At 38.1% G+C, this 16,850-nt stretch overlaps 1 protein-coding gene across 2 annotated transcripts in view; it reads left to right on the top strand.

Moving 5' to 3' along the window:
* MID1 (midline 1) overlaps positions 1 to 16,850 on the top strand; it is a 371,713-nt gene that overhangs the window by 140,762 nt on the left and 214,101 nt on the right. The window lies entirely within an intron of this gene.

Genomic DNA, 16,850 nt, shown 5'->3' with positions numbered 1-16,850 from the left:
AAATATATTGATTTAGTCTGAGGCAAATCATCCCTTAAGCAAGCTACAAAAGTCCTTCTGAGAGGCGTGTTTGGAGTTGGGGGCTGTGTGGAGAAGAGAGAAGTGGCAGACAGCTCTTGTTTCTGTGATGGACAAGTCCAGAGCCTTTGCTCGTAGCTGAGAACCAAATTCCTAAAATCCCTGCCCACCCCTCCCCCACCCCCAAGACAGGGTGGTATTCTTTGTTGTTGTTTTGGCCCCGAGAAAATTTGAGCGCTGCCTAATTTAGGGTGCTCTCTGCATTTTTTCCTCCTCATTAAAATAAAACTAGAAGCTTTGCTAAATGCAAGGCTCTGATGATGGATGTTCCGTTTCTAAACTTAACATACGCCAATACACTTATTATCATTTTGGTTGAATCTGCCCATCATGAAAACACTGATCAAGTAAAATGATTCAACATGAATTACTCAAGTCTGCAAGTGTTACTTCAGTTTACTTAATTCTGCAGTCTTAAGATGACGTGATTATTAGAATATTCAAATAACAACCAGGTTATTTAAACTATAGGTTATAAACTATCAGTTACAACTATTGGTTATAAACTAAATACAGTTTCTTTGCATGCACATTGATATAAAAGCCTGAAAAATATATGCTTTTTCTTTTAAAATGAAATAATTATTTGTCTGAGATATCCTTTGCCAAAAAAATGAAAGTCAATTCCCTTTCAATTTCACTTTTTTGTTCTTTTCTCAACTGAAAATGCTAATTCAACCAAACGGTATTATCTTTGCATTTAGGAATTGTTTATGGAATGCTGGCAGTCAATCTGGGAGTCCTGAGTGTGAGATAACAGTTAATCAATTTATCTGTGAACTGTGAAGTTTTCAGGTGTTGATCAACATTATTCACTATTCTCTGCCCCATGCTCATTCTGGTTATAAAGACTATTTACCTTCATAATTATATTTGAACCTGAGAACACTGAGTTTATTAGGATTGATTTTCTTTCCAGGTTGATCTTCTGAAATACTTTGGCCATTTTTCACTATTGCCTTATGAGGTTTTCATTCATCTGGCAAATATTTATTGAGTGCTTGGGTGTCACTAATATGGCTCACATTTGCCATTAGAGATGAAAGCTATGTTTTGTGGAGTTCATAGCAAAGGTAGCCAAGGCTAGAAGAGAAAGACCAACTTGTACTGTTCTAACAATTGTTTGCCGGCTCACGTGGTTCAATTGTGAATGGTTTCAGCAACAGGGAGAAACTCTAACTGTTCTGAATTATTGATACATTAATATATACTACTGGCTACTTGGAACCTGTGAGCTGAGTTAATCAATAATCCTCTCAACATCACACAATACCCTCTGTGTGTTATTCTCATCAATGACCGGGCATTTAAATAATTCAAAAGAAAGGTTTCTCGTGAATTAACCTTGTCATTGCACAAATTAGGAAAATACAGAACAAAACATTCCAGCAACCTTAATTTTTAGAGCTTATAAATTAGTGTTCCTTCTCATTTTTTTCCTTGATATGTTAGTTTTTTTATGCTAGTTGATTTTTGTTAAATGTTTTGATATATCATAATAATACACATAATTTGCAATAATATCAATAAGAAAAAGGAATCATGGGAAAGAAATGAACATGTCTTGAATCCACTGCATACCAGACACTGCCCTGGCCCCTTTACAAGCATGTTATCATTCACTCTTCTCAACAATACTGCAAAATAGGTATTATTGTGCCCATTTTAAAGATGAGGGAATGAAGGATCAGAGAATTTAAGAATAAAATCATGCCACACTACTAAGGTAGCAAACCCAAATCTGTTGCCTGCTCCACAAAAGCACTTTTTAGCACACTTCTATATTGCTCTCTTACCATCCCTGTCTTTCTTCCCAGATCTCGTATCAACTGAGAACTCCCTACAGCTTACATTAATGCTTCCAGAGAATCTCCCTTGACAGCTTCTGCCTGTTCCCTGTCTTCCTTTATGAGCAGAGAATCAACATATATAACTATGGATTGGACAGGCACTGTACATATTTACATTTAAAAATGGTGTTTGAAACATCAAGGTAGAAACATCATATTAGGTTAAAATACAGAATACAGTATTTTAGATTTGCCCAGTTAAGAGAAATGACAAACTTGGTTTAGTTTGGTTTCTGGCCATGCCTGCCCTGTTTTCCACCAAGTATCCAGTAGGGAGCCCCGGTCTGCATGTACACTGTGACATATTTGTTTATATAGAGATCTGCTTGTATAAAGATCTTGTTTCTATTCCCACTCAGCCTCACTTTCTGCCCCCAGCAGATGAGCAGAAGTGGTAGAAAAATGCGTCCCTTACCCCCATCTGAAGCTACTGGTTAAAGGAAAGCAAATCATAGCACATCATTAATAAAAAAGAATTATAAAGATATCAGCACATTAGTCTGGTACTCTCATAGTATAGTCATTCATTTACTGCAAACAAAATTATTTAGTCAGCATTATTTATCCAATTGCCTTGTGTATTGGTTTCCAATGGCTACTGTAACAAATTATCACGAATTATTAAAAAGTTAAACAACACAGCCAGGTGCAGTGGCTTATGCCTGTAATCCCAGCACATTGGGAGGCTGAGGCAGGAGGATCACTTGAGCCTAGGAGTTCAAGACCACTCTGGGAAACATAGAGAAATGCCACCACTACAAAAAATAAAAATAAGTTAACTGGGCACGGTAGCACATGCCTGTGGTCCCAACTACTTGGGAGGCTGAAGAGGGAGGATCCCTTGAGGCCAGGAGTTTGAGGCTGCAGTGTGCTGTAATCATGCCATTGCACTCCAGCCTGCCCATCTCAAAAAAATAAAAATAAAAATAAACAATATACATTGATTTTATTACATTCCTGGAGGTCAGAAGCACAAAATGGATCTAAAATCAAGGTGTTAGCAGGGCTGCATTCCTTCTGAAGGCTCTAGGGGAGAATCTGTTCCCTGCTTTTCCAACTTCAAGAGGCCTATGACATTCCTTGGCTCTTGGCGCTGCATGTCTCTGACTCTGCTTCGTTCATCACATTGCCTTCTCTGACTCTTCTGCCTCCCTCGTTCCACTATAAGGACCTGTGCAATTACACTGGGCCCACCAGGTGACCCCATGAAAATCTTCATATCTGCCATACTTAGATCTAACCATATTGAAGGATGGCAAAGGATATGGTTAAACATCCTTAACTACATCTGCAAGGTCCCTTTTGCTGTGTAACATAACACATGCAAAAGTTTGGGAGATTAGAATATGGACATTTTGGTTGGGGCATTGTTCTGACTACCACATCTTCTTTCAAATTTATTTATTTCTTTATTTATTTTTTGAGACGGTTTATCTCTGTCACCCAGGCTGGCACAAACATGGCTCACTGTAGCCTCGACTTCCTGTGCTCAAGTGATCCTCCCACCTCAGCCTCCTGAGTAGCTGGGACTATAGGCATGCACCACCGCACTCAGCTTTTTGTATTTTTTGTAGAGGTAAGGTTTCACCATGTTGCCTAGGCTTGTCTGGAACTCCTGGGCTCAAGCAATCCACCTGCCACAGCCTCCCAAAGGGTTAGGGGTATAGGTGTGAGCCACCATGCCCGGACACAAATTTCTTTATATTGACTTGATATGTATTTATTACATGATCTTATAGGCAGTAGGGAGCCATAGAAAGACTTCAAGTGGAGAGATGAAATGAAAATGATCAGGTTTCCATATTAGAAAGCTCACTGAGAGAGCCCTATGGAGATGGAGGCCCAACTAGGCTGCCTATTGGAATGCAGGAAAGAGAGGTTGAGAACATGACTTCTGATAGAATCTACAGAGAAAAGGAAAAGAAGTTTGAGAAACACTAAGGATAGTGCATTGGGAGGACAGCTGAGAGGAAGAAGTTTGTGACTTGGATATCTCAGGTAGATTATGGGGAGGTAGAGAAGATGGGTGACTCTGAGATGATGTGTGTATGCTGCACTAGGACCTGGGGATACAACACTGGCCAGAAATACCTTTTCTTCTAAGTATCTAAAAGCCCATCTGTGAAGACACCAGTAATAATAATAGAAATAACTCATATTCATTGAGTGCTTTAGCTTCTTCCAAGCACACTACATTTAATTTTGACACCAACCCTCTTTGGTAGACACTAGTAACATTATCATCCCAGTTTTCTGATAAAGAAATTGAAGCAAGGAGAGGTTATGTGATTTGCCCAACGTCATGCAATTTGTAAGGAGAGAGAAGGGAGTCGAAGTCAAGTCTGGCTCCAGAATCCATGGTTTTAATTCTTAAACTCTACTGCCTTGCTTAACAACCAGTTATAATTTTGTGAGATATTTAGTATGAGAGCTAGCTGTACATTTCATGGGGGTGGGAGTGAACCACAGGGTTAGCAATTACTGCTATCAAGATGAACTGGGAATTTTTCTGAGGAAAATTCCTGTAGACTCCTGGTCATCAGTAGGTGTGATCCATGACAAAATAAAACATTTATATGGAGCATTAGCCTGGACATCAGGGCAAAATTGGAGAAAGTTCTTATTTCCCTGCTCTCTAAGAATTTATAATCACACTGAGAAAACCGTATTGCAATCATAAAAAATAGATGACCAAAAATTGAATGGTTCCAACGCCCTCTGGATAAATATGAAGTGAGAGCATAGTTCTTTTCTAAAAGAGAGTGGGAAAGAACAAGGCAATAATAAGGTCAAGGCAATAAGAAGGGATGCAGAGGCACTGTGTACATTAATTGAATGACTCAATGTGCTATGCACTTGCATTGTCCCAATTAACCCTTCCAACAACACTGGAAAATAATGGTAGAGTGAAATTTGAACCCCAAGTTCTCTTACTCTGCTATGTGTGTATTTAAAGAATGTTGGGACAGAACTCCCTTTAGATAAAATGTTTAAATGCTGTAAGAATCCTAAAATGATGCTTACATTTTGTAAGGTCTTGATACCTTGATGTAGTTGTTCTTCATTATCATTATCATTGACCAGTTGTTGGGTGTAGCTGCCCTGGGTGTGTGAAGATTTCAGTATCACTCAATATAGGTGGGTCTTTAAAAGAAAATCATGCCAAGAAAGATATATATAAACCTATTTTTTTTACATTCTCCTTTTATCTTCTTTAATGTTCTGCATCTTTGTAGACGCTGTAGTATGGAATTACAGACCATTTATGGGCTTTAAAAAGCACTGTAGTAATCATTAGGTAATAAATTTCTTACCAATAGATATTACTGAAAGGAATGTGGTTTTTATTCTTTTATAGCCAGATCACCAGAAGATATGAGACCTTGCCACTTAAGTTTGCTTTTAATTTATATAACAGAAAGACTTATACTTGATTAACCTTTCTACTAGACATGTATTTAACAATCAATTATTTGGTATCTACTACGTGAAAGGCACACATTGTATTCCATTTGTTCCTTGCAGTTCTTGTTAGGAAAGACCCTCTTTATAGTGGAAGGAGAGTGTCAGAGAATGGCACAGCCAGACTTGAACTCTTGTCTTCTGTCTCAGCCCAGAAGACTTACTCCCATGTCTTTTAACCTACTTAGCTAAGACAGATATTCAAAGTCACTGAGGAAGGACTCCATATTTCTTCATTTGAAACAGCAAACTATTCTTGTGTCAGTTTGCTGAGAATGATGCAAACTGACACAAGAACAGAAAATCAAACACCGCATGTTCTCACTCATAGGCGGGTGTTGAACAATGAGAACACATGGACACAGGGAGGGGAGCATCACACACTGGGGTCTGTAGGGGGGAAATAGGGGAGGGACAGCAGGGGGTGGGGAGTTGGGGAGAGATAGCATGGGGAGAAATGCCAGATATAGGTGATGGGGAGGAAGGCAGCACATCACACTGCCATGTGTGTACCTATGCAACAGTCTTGCATGTTCTTCACATGTACACCAAAACCTAAAATGCAATTAAAAAAAAAAAAGAAAGAAAAAGGATGAAACAGCAAACTAGGAGAGTTTGGTTATATCCCCATGACCAAAGGTAGGTATATTTTGGGACAATTATCTTTGTGGTAAAACCAATATTGCTATTTATCAATATAATCTGCAGCTTGCCTTAAAGATAGAGAGGGGATTTCAAAGTCCATTCGTTGAAAAGATTACTCTCTGGGCTTGTATAATTTGCTTCAAAGTGAGACTTGCAAAAAAAATATGAGATTTATCTCACAGCTCACTACCCAATGCCCGAAAGACTTAACATTCAAGGTGACATCTTCCCAGGCTTACACAGTGCTTACCTGTGTGTTGGTGAAACACTTACTGTGAACCTTCTAAATGTTCTCACCCCAATCTGACTTCACCCTATACTCATGACAAGAAGGGAACAAAGCTAGAATTATTATACCAGAGTACCTGACCCGGGGTTCAATGCTGAGAGTGGGTCACAATTAGTTTTAGTAGAAAATAACATATAATTACTGACAGGTGCCTTGGGGCATGGGAAAATAGCATTTAAAATAATGTTTTTAGTGATATATTGCCTACAGGATGACATCATGCAAGCTTAATGGCAATGCTTGAAGGTGAGAACTGACTATGGTATTGAAAAGGAAAGTTTGTTTAGATTTATTCATCCACCATCAGGGAATCATTAGTATGTGTTATATTTCTAAGACTAACAAAACAAGAAACTAAAATCTACTATTGAAACCTAAATAAATACAGTTATCAATATTCTGATAAGATCTGAAAAGACTAAAAGCATAAGCCCTTAATGAAAATTTATTTTATTCAATGACTTTCCAACACAAAGGTTAGATAGCCTTACATTAAAGCAATACTGTATTATTCTTCCCTATAGTTCTGTACCACAAGGAAAAAATTAATGCCTTATTTTTGCTAATTCACAAATTTGTTAAACTCATCAGCAAATTTAATTTCCATATACATTTGTAACTTCAAATGTAGAGAGGCATGAAGCTACTGCAAACAGAAGCTTGCTCACAAAATGTTATTCGATATCTATTGCCTTGCCATATAACAACAAGCGCAAACATTCTAACACTTCTAAGAAAAAGGAAATCATCCGTCTTTTTAAATTATGTGAACTTTACCTTATTTGTAAAGCACTATATAGACCAAAGAAAAGTGTGGGAAACTGTAACACAATTGGAACATAATAGGCATTTAAGCCTTATATTTTCATAGCGAAACTGTCTTAAAATAAAAATGATATGCAAATAGGACTTGTTTATCCAAATGTGGGCAGAAGGGCTGTAAAGATACCAGTATGTATTAGAATGACATGAATAATTTATTTTATAATGTAAAACCTAATAAAGATTTAATGATCACCCATAAGCCTTTAAAATTATGTGAGTAATAGCATTATGGCAGGCAAATATAGGCAGCTATTACAGCTCTACCCAAAACTTTGTTTATAACTCTTTGTATGTTACTTTTTGGAAAGGGTGGGTCACAGAATGATGTAATAAATGGTTGCAAAGAAGTTTCTGTCCCAAGATGCCTGTTCAGTAAATTCTAGAGCTCAAGCTGCTTTTCTCTAAAACCATGCAATACACGCCCTTGCTTTGGGACTGGACTAACCATTTTCTGATTTATAAATTTAATGATTTCAATATTATGGAGTAACTTGAGTGAAGAAAAATTATTTTAAGGGCTTACTTTCCTACAACTATTGTTGCCCTGTTGCTTTTAACTCCATTTGAATGCATGCTATGGAGTAGTTGAGTTAAATCCATGGCATCTTGGTTATTCTTCATGGATGAGTTCCAGTTCTTTGGGTGATACAACTAAAAGCTCACAAGATGCTGTGTATCGTCAATGAAACAATTAGTCTTTGAGCTTTGGAGAAATTACTCAAGCAGCGAATGAATCATTGCGATTCTGGTCCCCCTTCACAAATGCTAGGTCTCTGAAAAGACTCCCCCCACACACATCCCTGTTCCTGGTGCTCTTATTAAAGGTGTAAAATTTCATAAACCTTTAGTAAAACATTATGAATTATCTTTTTGTGCAATACAACTGGTATTTTTTTCCGGACATGTATTTCCATAATTAAACATCCTAAAATACAAATCCCATTATTATTTGTTATGTCTAGTCAGTAATTAGACCTCAGCTGGTAGGGCAATTTCAGAACAGAGTTTACCAATTTACATACTAATCCAGCAGAGTCTGCTGGGACATGATTAGCATAGATTCAGTCAACATCTTAATTAGCCCTAATCCCAGCATGCACTCCGAAGTGCCTTTACCCTACCCCCACTCATGCGAGTCTTGTTTAGCTAACTATTTTCCTTCAACAAATTCCACCCCTTCCAAACATAATTTCCAGTGCTCTTTTTCACAGAGGAGATGGTTACATCTCAAAGTGGTATGCCAGTGAGGACATTTTGTGTAAAGCCAGGGAAATGTGAGACATTGGGCCAGGCAAGTGGTGCATACACAAGTCTGAAGCAAAATCAAGGTACCAGAATTTGTTCTTCTAGAATGTTAAGAGTATACCCACTCCCCGTCCCACCCCCAACTCTTGGTAGCAAGGTCCGTAAACCATCTGAAATCTGTAAGAATTTTACCTATTTTGTAAAAAGAATATACCTTATTCCTGTCCACAATCAGGAGCCTATTTCATCTTTACCAGCTTTCATGTCAGGAAATTCCTTATACCTAACTGAAATCCCCCAAATTGCACATTTAAGCCCCCTGCCTTTCTGTCCATCCATAGTGGAAATGGAGAACAGGTGGCCATCTATGAAAAGCTTGTCTTATAGCTGAGGACCGTAATTAAATTATCTCCTTTACCTTCTCTTCTTCAGGTTGGATTTTTCCAGCTCCTGGACTTTCCTCTGAGTTCCCTTTTCTTCACCTCTTTGATCTTTGTAGTTTGCCTCTGAACTCCTTCCAAGTTCCCCATACCCCCTTTAATTGTGCTCAGAACTAGGCCGAGTATCTTTGAAATCATTTGAATGGCCAGATTTCCTCAGGATAAATACCAACACTTGAGTGTGCCTCCATATCCAATTTACTTCTAGAATCAGTGCCTGCTGTTAGTTAGCTGGATTCTTCTTCCATTTTTCAAAAAGTCATTTGATACTTCTATTTGTGTGCTCTTGCATAACCGAGAGGGGATTTCTTCTATTTGCTTTTTTCTTTTTTTGCAGTTTATCAAGGGCATTTTGAGTTTCAATTTCTATTTGGAAAGCTATAAACTATCAGTATCTCCTGCTAAGGTTTGAAGTCATTTGTAAATTCAGTTTGAGCATTACCAATAAATTATTGCACAATCCTAGGGGAAAGACCTCAATAGGGACTGAGAAGATCCCAGGAGATTATCACTTGCTAACACCTTCATCCCGGGATTCATCTCTCTGTTTTCCCTGTTCTCTGCCACTCTTTCCCACTTTGACATTTGTCTTGTGACATAGCTTGTCCCTATTTCACTCCTTTTTCTCTATCTTTTTTTTTAATCTTTACTTATTCTTTATCTCTCATCATCTCTTCCATTTTCACTCAACACCTTCCAGCTATCCCCTGCTTGAGATTGTTCCCTAGTCAGAAAATGTGTCTGGTCATAGGAGGAGAGACAATGGAATAAAAGAAACATCCCAAACAATTTTCCTTTTTGGCTTTGTACTGACCTATCTGAAATCAGGTCATGTGGGTCACAGAAAAAAGCAAGTCAAAAATACTGACTGATGGATATAATAAAACATCAGGGTGAAGAAGTAAAGATGGCTACTTGGCCAGGTGCGGTGGCTCATACCTGTAATCCTAGCACTTTGGAAGGCCGAGGTGGGCGGATCACTTCCGCGCAGGAGTTTGAGACCAGGCCGAGCAACATGGCGAAACCTTGTCTCTACAAAAAATACGAAAATTAGCTGGCTGTGGTGGTGTGTGCCTGTAGTCCCATCTACTCCGGAGACTGAGGTGGGAGGATTGCTTGAGCCTGGGAAATCAAGGCTGCAGTGTGCCGTGATCGCGCCACTACACTCCAGTCTGGGCAACAAAGCAAGACTCTATGTCAAAAAAAAAAAAGGTAGGATGGCTACTTGAGCCTAGTAGTGACAGGTGAGGAACCTTTGCAGCCCCTTTTAGCTCAAGACCTTTCTGGCCACACAAAAAGAGCTAGTCAGAGTGTTGCTAGGTTCATATGTAAAAGAACCAGCTGGATTCACCTCCAGACTCTAGCTTGACTTGTCAGGGGCCAAGCATGTGTTTTGAATTCCAGAAGGTGTCCCAGCTTGCCTTAAAAGCCAGGGTCTGTATCGATCGCTCTCTAGAGGCTTAAGAATTCTTAAGATTATGAAAGGTTTACTCATATACCTTTGGAGATTTTTAAAAATATTTGTACATCTGTGGCCAAGAAGCACGGGGGAGGGCTTTGACATCGATGTCTTCATAGCTAAAAATATCTCTTGCTATTAAGAACTACAAAAACAGTTCAAATAGCTCATATTGTTGCACTACTTCTTCAGGGGCTATGGATGGAAGATAAATGCCAAGGATATTGGGAGTCTCTGTTTGACTGGTTGGTTGATTTTGTTAGTTTTTTATTGTTGTATGGCCACTTGAATTGTGTGTGTGTGTATTTGATGCAACTTAAACTTTTAAATTTCCTCACCAATAGATACCGTATATTCTAGATGTTTAATTAATATGCATATCTTAATCTCCTTGTTTCCCGTTCTAATTCCTGATGGCCTTTCTGAAATCATGTGGGACAAATATACTCTCCCACGTTTTACCCAGCCAGATCCAGAAGTGTGTGTGAGAAAGGACTTTGAAGTTTAGTTTAGTAACTGCCAGGAGCCATTACAGTGGCTTTATCAGGTCAAGTTAAAAAAGGGATTATTAACAGAAGTGAAAAATGGTGCAGCCACTTTGGAAATGGTTTGGCAGTTCCTCAAAAAGTTAAACATAGGGTTATCATATGATCTAACAAGCATACTTCTAGGTATATGCCCAAGAGAAATGAAAACGTATGTTCACACGACAACATGTATATGAACGTTCATAGCAGCATTATTTATAATAGCCAAAAAGTGGAAACAGCCCAAATATTTATTAATGGATCAATGGATAAATAAAATGTAGCATATCGCCGGGCGCGGTTTCTCACGCTTGTAATCCCAGCACTTTGGGAGGCCAAGGCGGGTGGATCACTTTAGATCAAGAGTTTGAAACCAGCCTGAACAACATGGTGAAACCCTGTTTCTACTAAAAATACAAAAAAAATAGCTGGGCATGGTGGTACATGCCTGTAATCCTAGCTACTTGGGAAGAGAATTGCTTGAACCCGGGAGGTGAAAGTTGCAGTGAGCCACGATCACACCACTGCACTCCAGCCTGAGTGACAGAGTGAGATTGTGTCTCAAAAAAAATGTATTCAGCTACTGATACATGCTACATCATACTTAGTGAAAGAAGGCAGTTACAGAGGATCACATACTGTAGGATTCCATTTATACGAAATGTCCAGAATAGGCAAATCCATAGAGCTAGAAAGTCAATTAGTGGTTACAAGTGGCTAGAGGTGAAGGGTAGGCGGAAAGGGAGTGACTGCTAATGAGCACAAAGTTTCTTTTATTGGGGGGTGAAGCTGTTCTAAAACTAGACTGTGGTGATGGTTGCAGGACACTGGGAGTATATTTTAAAACATTAAATTGTACACATTATATGGGTAAATTGTGTGGTATGTGAATTGTATCTCAACTAAAGTGTTTAAAAAAAAAAAAAAGGAAAAGAGAAAGGGGTTATGATACAGAGCCAAGTGTTCCTAGGTCACTCACAAAATGCTTTTAATTGTTACAGTTTAAAAACAACTAACTCCTATTATCATTTTAATAAAACTCTCACTCCAACTGGCACTATTTCTAATATTATACAAGACGGTGTAGACAGTGTATTTTACAGTTTTAGGTTTAGAGATTGTGGGCCAGAATGAAGTACTCTGAGCAAGGATGTGGAATCTGGATTTTAATCCCCAAACTCACCATTCGTGTGCGTGTAAGACTAAGCTAAAGCTGGACCTCTTTGCAATTTAGCTGCCCATTTTCTCAGTAGAATAATAATAATGCCCTCTAGCAAGCTCATAGAATTATGTTAGAATAAAATTAGATGTGTGCTATGATGGCCTTTTAAAGAAAGCCATGGGAATGTAAGAATTATTGCACGATCAGCAGTATATATTATAAATATCAAACCTATGTATATTGAATATGTTAATATTGAGCTTGAATTAGGAGATTCCTATGGTCCTGTTGATCCTAACATTGTATGAGTACACACCCATCCTCCCTACACACTCATATACACTCCACAAATACACAATCACACCCAAATGAAATATGAATGAACATTTATATTAGATATAACTGGTTTGTGATATGTCCTATATTACTTTTTTAAATCACAACTTCACTCATGAGAGCTAGGAATGCAAAACTGTGGTTTTAACTATGGAGTTAAAAGAGTTTTTTGTTTTGGGGGGTTTTTTTGTTGGTTGGTTTTTTTTTTTTTTTTTTTTTTTGAGACGGAGTTTTGCTCCTGTTGCTCAGGCTGGAGGGCAGTGGCGTGATCTCGGCTCACCACAACCTCTGCCTCCGGGTTCAAGAAATTCTCCTTCTCAGCCTCCCAAGTAGCTGGAATGACAGGCATGTGCCACTGTGCCTGGCTAATTTTGTATTTTTAGTAGAGACAGGGTTTCTCCATATTAGTCAGGCTGGTCTCAAACTCCCAACCTCAGGTGATCTGCCTGCCGCGGCCTCCCAGAGTGCTGGGATTACAGGTGTGAACCACTGGGCCTGGCCAAAAGAGTTTTTAAAAAGAACAAAAGGCAAAAGAAATGAGAGATCCAATTACGCCTCCAGGTTTATGAGAATTGTAAATACTGTTTTAATAACTTCTGGAAGAGCATCTGAAACAGCAAAAGTAAGTAGATTTTTCATTCATGACTGTTTACAGAATTCTTTTCTGAACAAGTTGCAAATTTGGGGCAAATAGATTTTCTTAGAGAAACTTAACTCGTTGTCCAAAATTGCTTTGAATTCAGATGCCAAGACAAATTTTTGGAGTAATGCCATATGGTTCTGTAATAGTAATACTCTAAGCTCCATGGAGATAGCATATTCTTCTACAAGTAGGAAAAATATATTGTATTAGATATGAAAAATAGATTTTTGCTATAACTCTTTTCATTTTGAAATAGTTGAAGACACTATTTTGCTATAACTCTTTTTTATTTTGAAATAGTTGAGGACAAGAGGTTGCAAAAGTAATGCAGAGAGTTCCCCTGTACCATTTGTGCGGCTTCCCCCAATGATATCATCTTTCGTAATCACAGGACATTGATGTTAACACAGTACTGTCAAAAATAGATTTTCATAGTGGCAAAATTTCCCTTAGAAATTGGACTACAAATTATCACATCATTTCAAGTCTCAAGTGTCACAGTTAGATCAAGCTTTTACTATTAAAGGGTGTAATTTGATTATTTTTGTAAACACGTGTTGCCCTGTTTTTTTTTTTTAATTACATGCATTGAAACCTGGATAATAGTTCATTTCAGCTTACATTTGTATCCAAAAATACTAATAAGCTCCACTTCATAATATATAGTACTATTTTTGAAAACTCTGTGTCACTTTCAAACAACACTTGATCATTAAATTAGATCCTCATTGTTCCCTCAGAGGCGGCAGGCATTATTAAAATGTATTCTGCATATTTTGTTTCTGTAATTATGTCTAATCAGTGTGAATTGATGCTGTAGAAAATACTTAATTAAAAACACATATTTGAGATATAAGTGGGAAACAAAGGAGAAACTCTCGTAGTTTTACTCTAAATGACAAAAACTGATAGAAAGTTGAAATACTAGACAAGACCAGCATCCCGGGGGAAAAAAAAGTGTTAATAGATAGAAAATGCAAAATGTCTACAGAAATATTCTGGCCTTAAAACAAAAGAAGGGGACTTCGTCATTGTGTATTCCTTTTCCCCTGCAGAATTAATTCTGAAAGATGTGGAGATCTCATAAACATCTCCAAAGAACAGTTCATAACACCCAGGGAGTGAGGCTTTCTGAAAGAAATGCCTTCCCATGCCGTGTAAATGGCATGTGTCAGGGGGGAAAGGCCCCAGCACTGTGGTGATTGAGCAGGGGCTGCTGTGGGCAGCTTCCTTTGTGTCCCAATCATTTACATGACTTAAACACAACAATGTGCTCCATCATCAATAACACAAGACGCTTTGCCATAGCAACAGTTTCAGAATGTGGCACAGCCTCAGAGGTGTCCCTGAAACAGAAGAGTTCCCTAAAGAAACACTCCTTAAGAATACGTTCAGAGACTTCTTTATCCTACTAGCACTTGTTTCAAATTCCATTGGGTTTAGGTTTTATTTGCACAGCCCATCTTTCCTTTGGTCTATGAGAGCAAGCTTTGGGTAGAAGTTGGGAGAGACACAACTGTGGGGTCAGAGGGTGGGAATACATACATGGCTGTGATGGAAATGGAATTATTGAGAACATTCTCAGAAAACCGTTAATGCTATCCAGAAAAACTCGGGAATGTAACATCCATCCTGAAGTCATTGTTGGTTTCCTTGAAGGTCTGTAATAAATGGTCCTTTTAATGTTTGTACATCTTGCTTCTTTCCATCACAACATGTGCATATACTGTGACACACTTTAGACAATCATAAGGACATGAACTGCACACTCAATGGCATTGTCCAAAAGACACAGCACATATGTTATCAAAGCTGTGATTAAACTCCAATACCTTCCTCTTATTTTAAGATCATTTTCTGGCAAGGTACAATTTTCCTGTTAAGAAAGTACATATTGTCCCCTGCCCCCTCTTTTTAAGCAATAGCACTTTCTACAAGTTTGACTCTAATAGAGTTGTTCTAGTAAAACTTTCACTTAAAACAGCATAAAAGAGAAGAAAAACATAAATAATTTAATGATAAGTGGTAACAGTTGAATTATATTTGGTTATGTAACTTACAGTGGTGTTTTACCTATAGGGAATAATTAGAGCACTTTATAGTTTAACTGGTTCAGTGAAAAATAAATTGTTTACCTTGATGTGTTTGACTTTCTGAAAGATATGCCTTCTGTGGTATATGTGCCATGTTGCCCCCTTTCCTCATCTGTTCCCCTTTGTTGATTTCTGTGAAGTAGACATCCCTTAACACTGGAGCTGCCTATAGTGATAGATGAGACTTTGAATCTGTGCACCTGACTCCATAGTAATCTATAAATTAGTGATGAGCTGGTAATTAAAGATCCTAAATGTTCCTGCTTCTCAGGGAGCCACAGACCCCAGGGGTCACCAAGCAATGAAAGATCAAACTGGACTCACCAGTGAAAACACAATTAATTATTTATACGCATCAGCGTTTGACATTGGTATCATTTGAATCAGGAGATCCTTTGTTTGCTACGTTGCTTTATTGATTTGCAATCCAAAGACTGTAAGTTTGGATGCACCCTTGTTCAGGCAAAGGGAGGTGAGTAGATAGTGAGTGATGAAAGCTGAGCACTGAGTGTCAAATTTTGTGCACATGTTAATATAAAGAAAGTGATGTTATATATTTCAGTGATATTTTAAGGAGTTTTGAAAACACAAAGGTTGTGTGTGGGTGCAACGTGAAAAGGAAAGGGGATATAGAAGCAATTATAATTCTCTTATCAGTCCAGTAAAGGCAAATTAATTTAACCAGAGCTGGGAGAAGTCTCAAGAGAAAGGTCTTCTGAATAAGACCCCACTGGAGAAACTTAAGCAACACCAGTGAGGAGTAGCTCCCTCTCATGTCTCTTGGTTACTCTGCTGACCTTTAAAATGATTTCCTGAGTGCAGCAGGACTGGTGAGTTTCATTGCAGAAACTTGAGGTCCTCTATCATAGGCATTTTATGCATTAAATTGTCCTCCTGAGTTGGGGTGCCTCTAATATTTAGCCTACCCAAAAGACTGAGCAGGTTCAGTTCTTTCTGTGAACCTGGGGAAAAGAAATAAAAATATTTATTTTTGTGTGTTCTGTAATTTTTAAGGGCTTTTTTTTACAGTCAAATGGCTGTCATTTGAATGCTGCGGATTTCGTGGGCCGCTGCTCAACAATGGGGAAATTTCATTAAGCTGAGCCAAAGCTAATTTTGAAGCAGTTCTAAGACATTCCCTATTAAGTAGAGAGAGGATTTGATTCCTTATCCTTTCTTTCATGCTTGAGGAATCTCAGAACCCTTGACAAAGCAATGACTGCCATACTGGACGAAAGCAAAGGAAGCCCTATTCAAATGGTTAGCATTGCCTCCCAGATGCCAAAATTCTCAATTTTTTTTAGAAAGTTCATCACTCAGAACTATTAAGAATTTTTCCACTCTTTGATAGAAGAATAATAGGTCACAGATTTATAGAGAGGTCTTCCTCTAGTCAGTTCCGATGCTTCAATTGCTCACTGTCTCAAAAGATGGCAAGTAAACATGTGTAATATTTAATTTTTACGTACAAGCAAAGACTCATAATTTTCTGGACCACACAGAATCTCTGTACAAGTTTTGGATCTAATCTCTGCTTCTGTACTAATTCCAAAAAAGTCAAGGAAGTCTGAAGGCATTTGGCAATAGAACTAACCAATTTAAACTCTGTGCTTTAGCCTACAACCCAAAAGTCAGTGTTTCATAAATATTTTAACATAGCTATTGGAACTCCCCCGGTTATCTTTTAAGTTGTACTTTGTGTTTGGATAAAGAACCATATCAGAGTATCATTCTCCCATAAAATCTGTAAAATAATGTTAAAATAGTCCCACATTACAAAAAATTAAATTCCACAA

This window comes from Sapajus apella, unplaced genomic scaffold (assembly GCF_009761245.1).
Source record: "Sapajus apella isolate SASKATOON/1434 unplaced genomic scaffold, GSC_monkey_1.0 scaffold17, whole genome shotgun sequence".
Lineage (NCBI taxonomy): Eukaryota > Metazoa > Chordata > Mammalia > Primates > Cebidae > Sapajus > Sapajus apella.
Note: the sequence above shows the minus strand (reverse complement) of the source record. Positions and strands in the feature narration are given on the sequence as shown.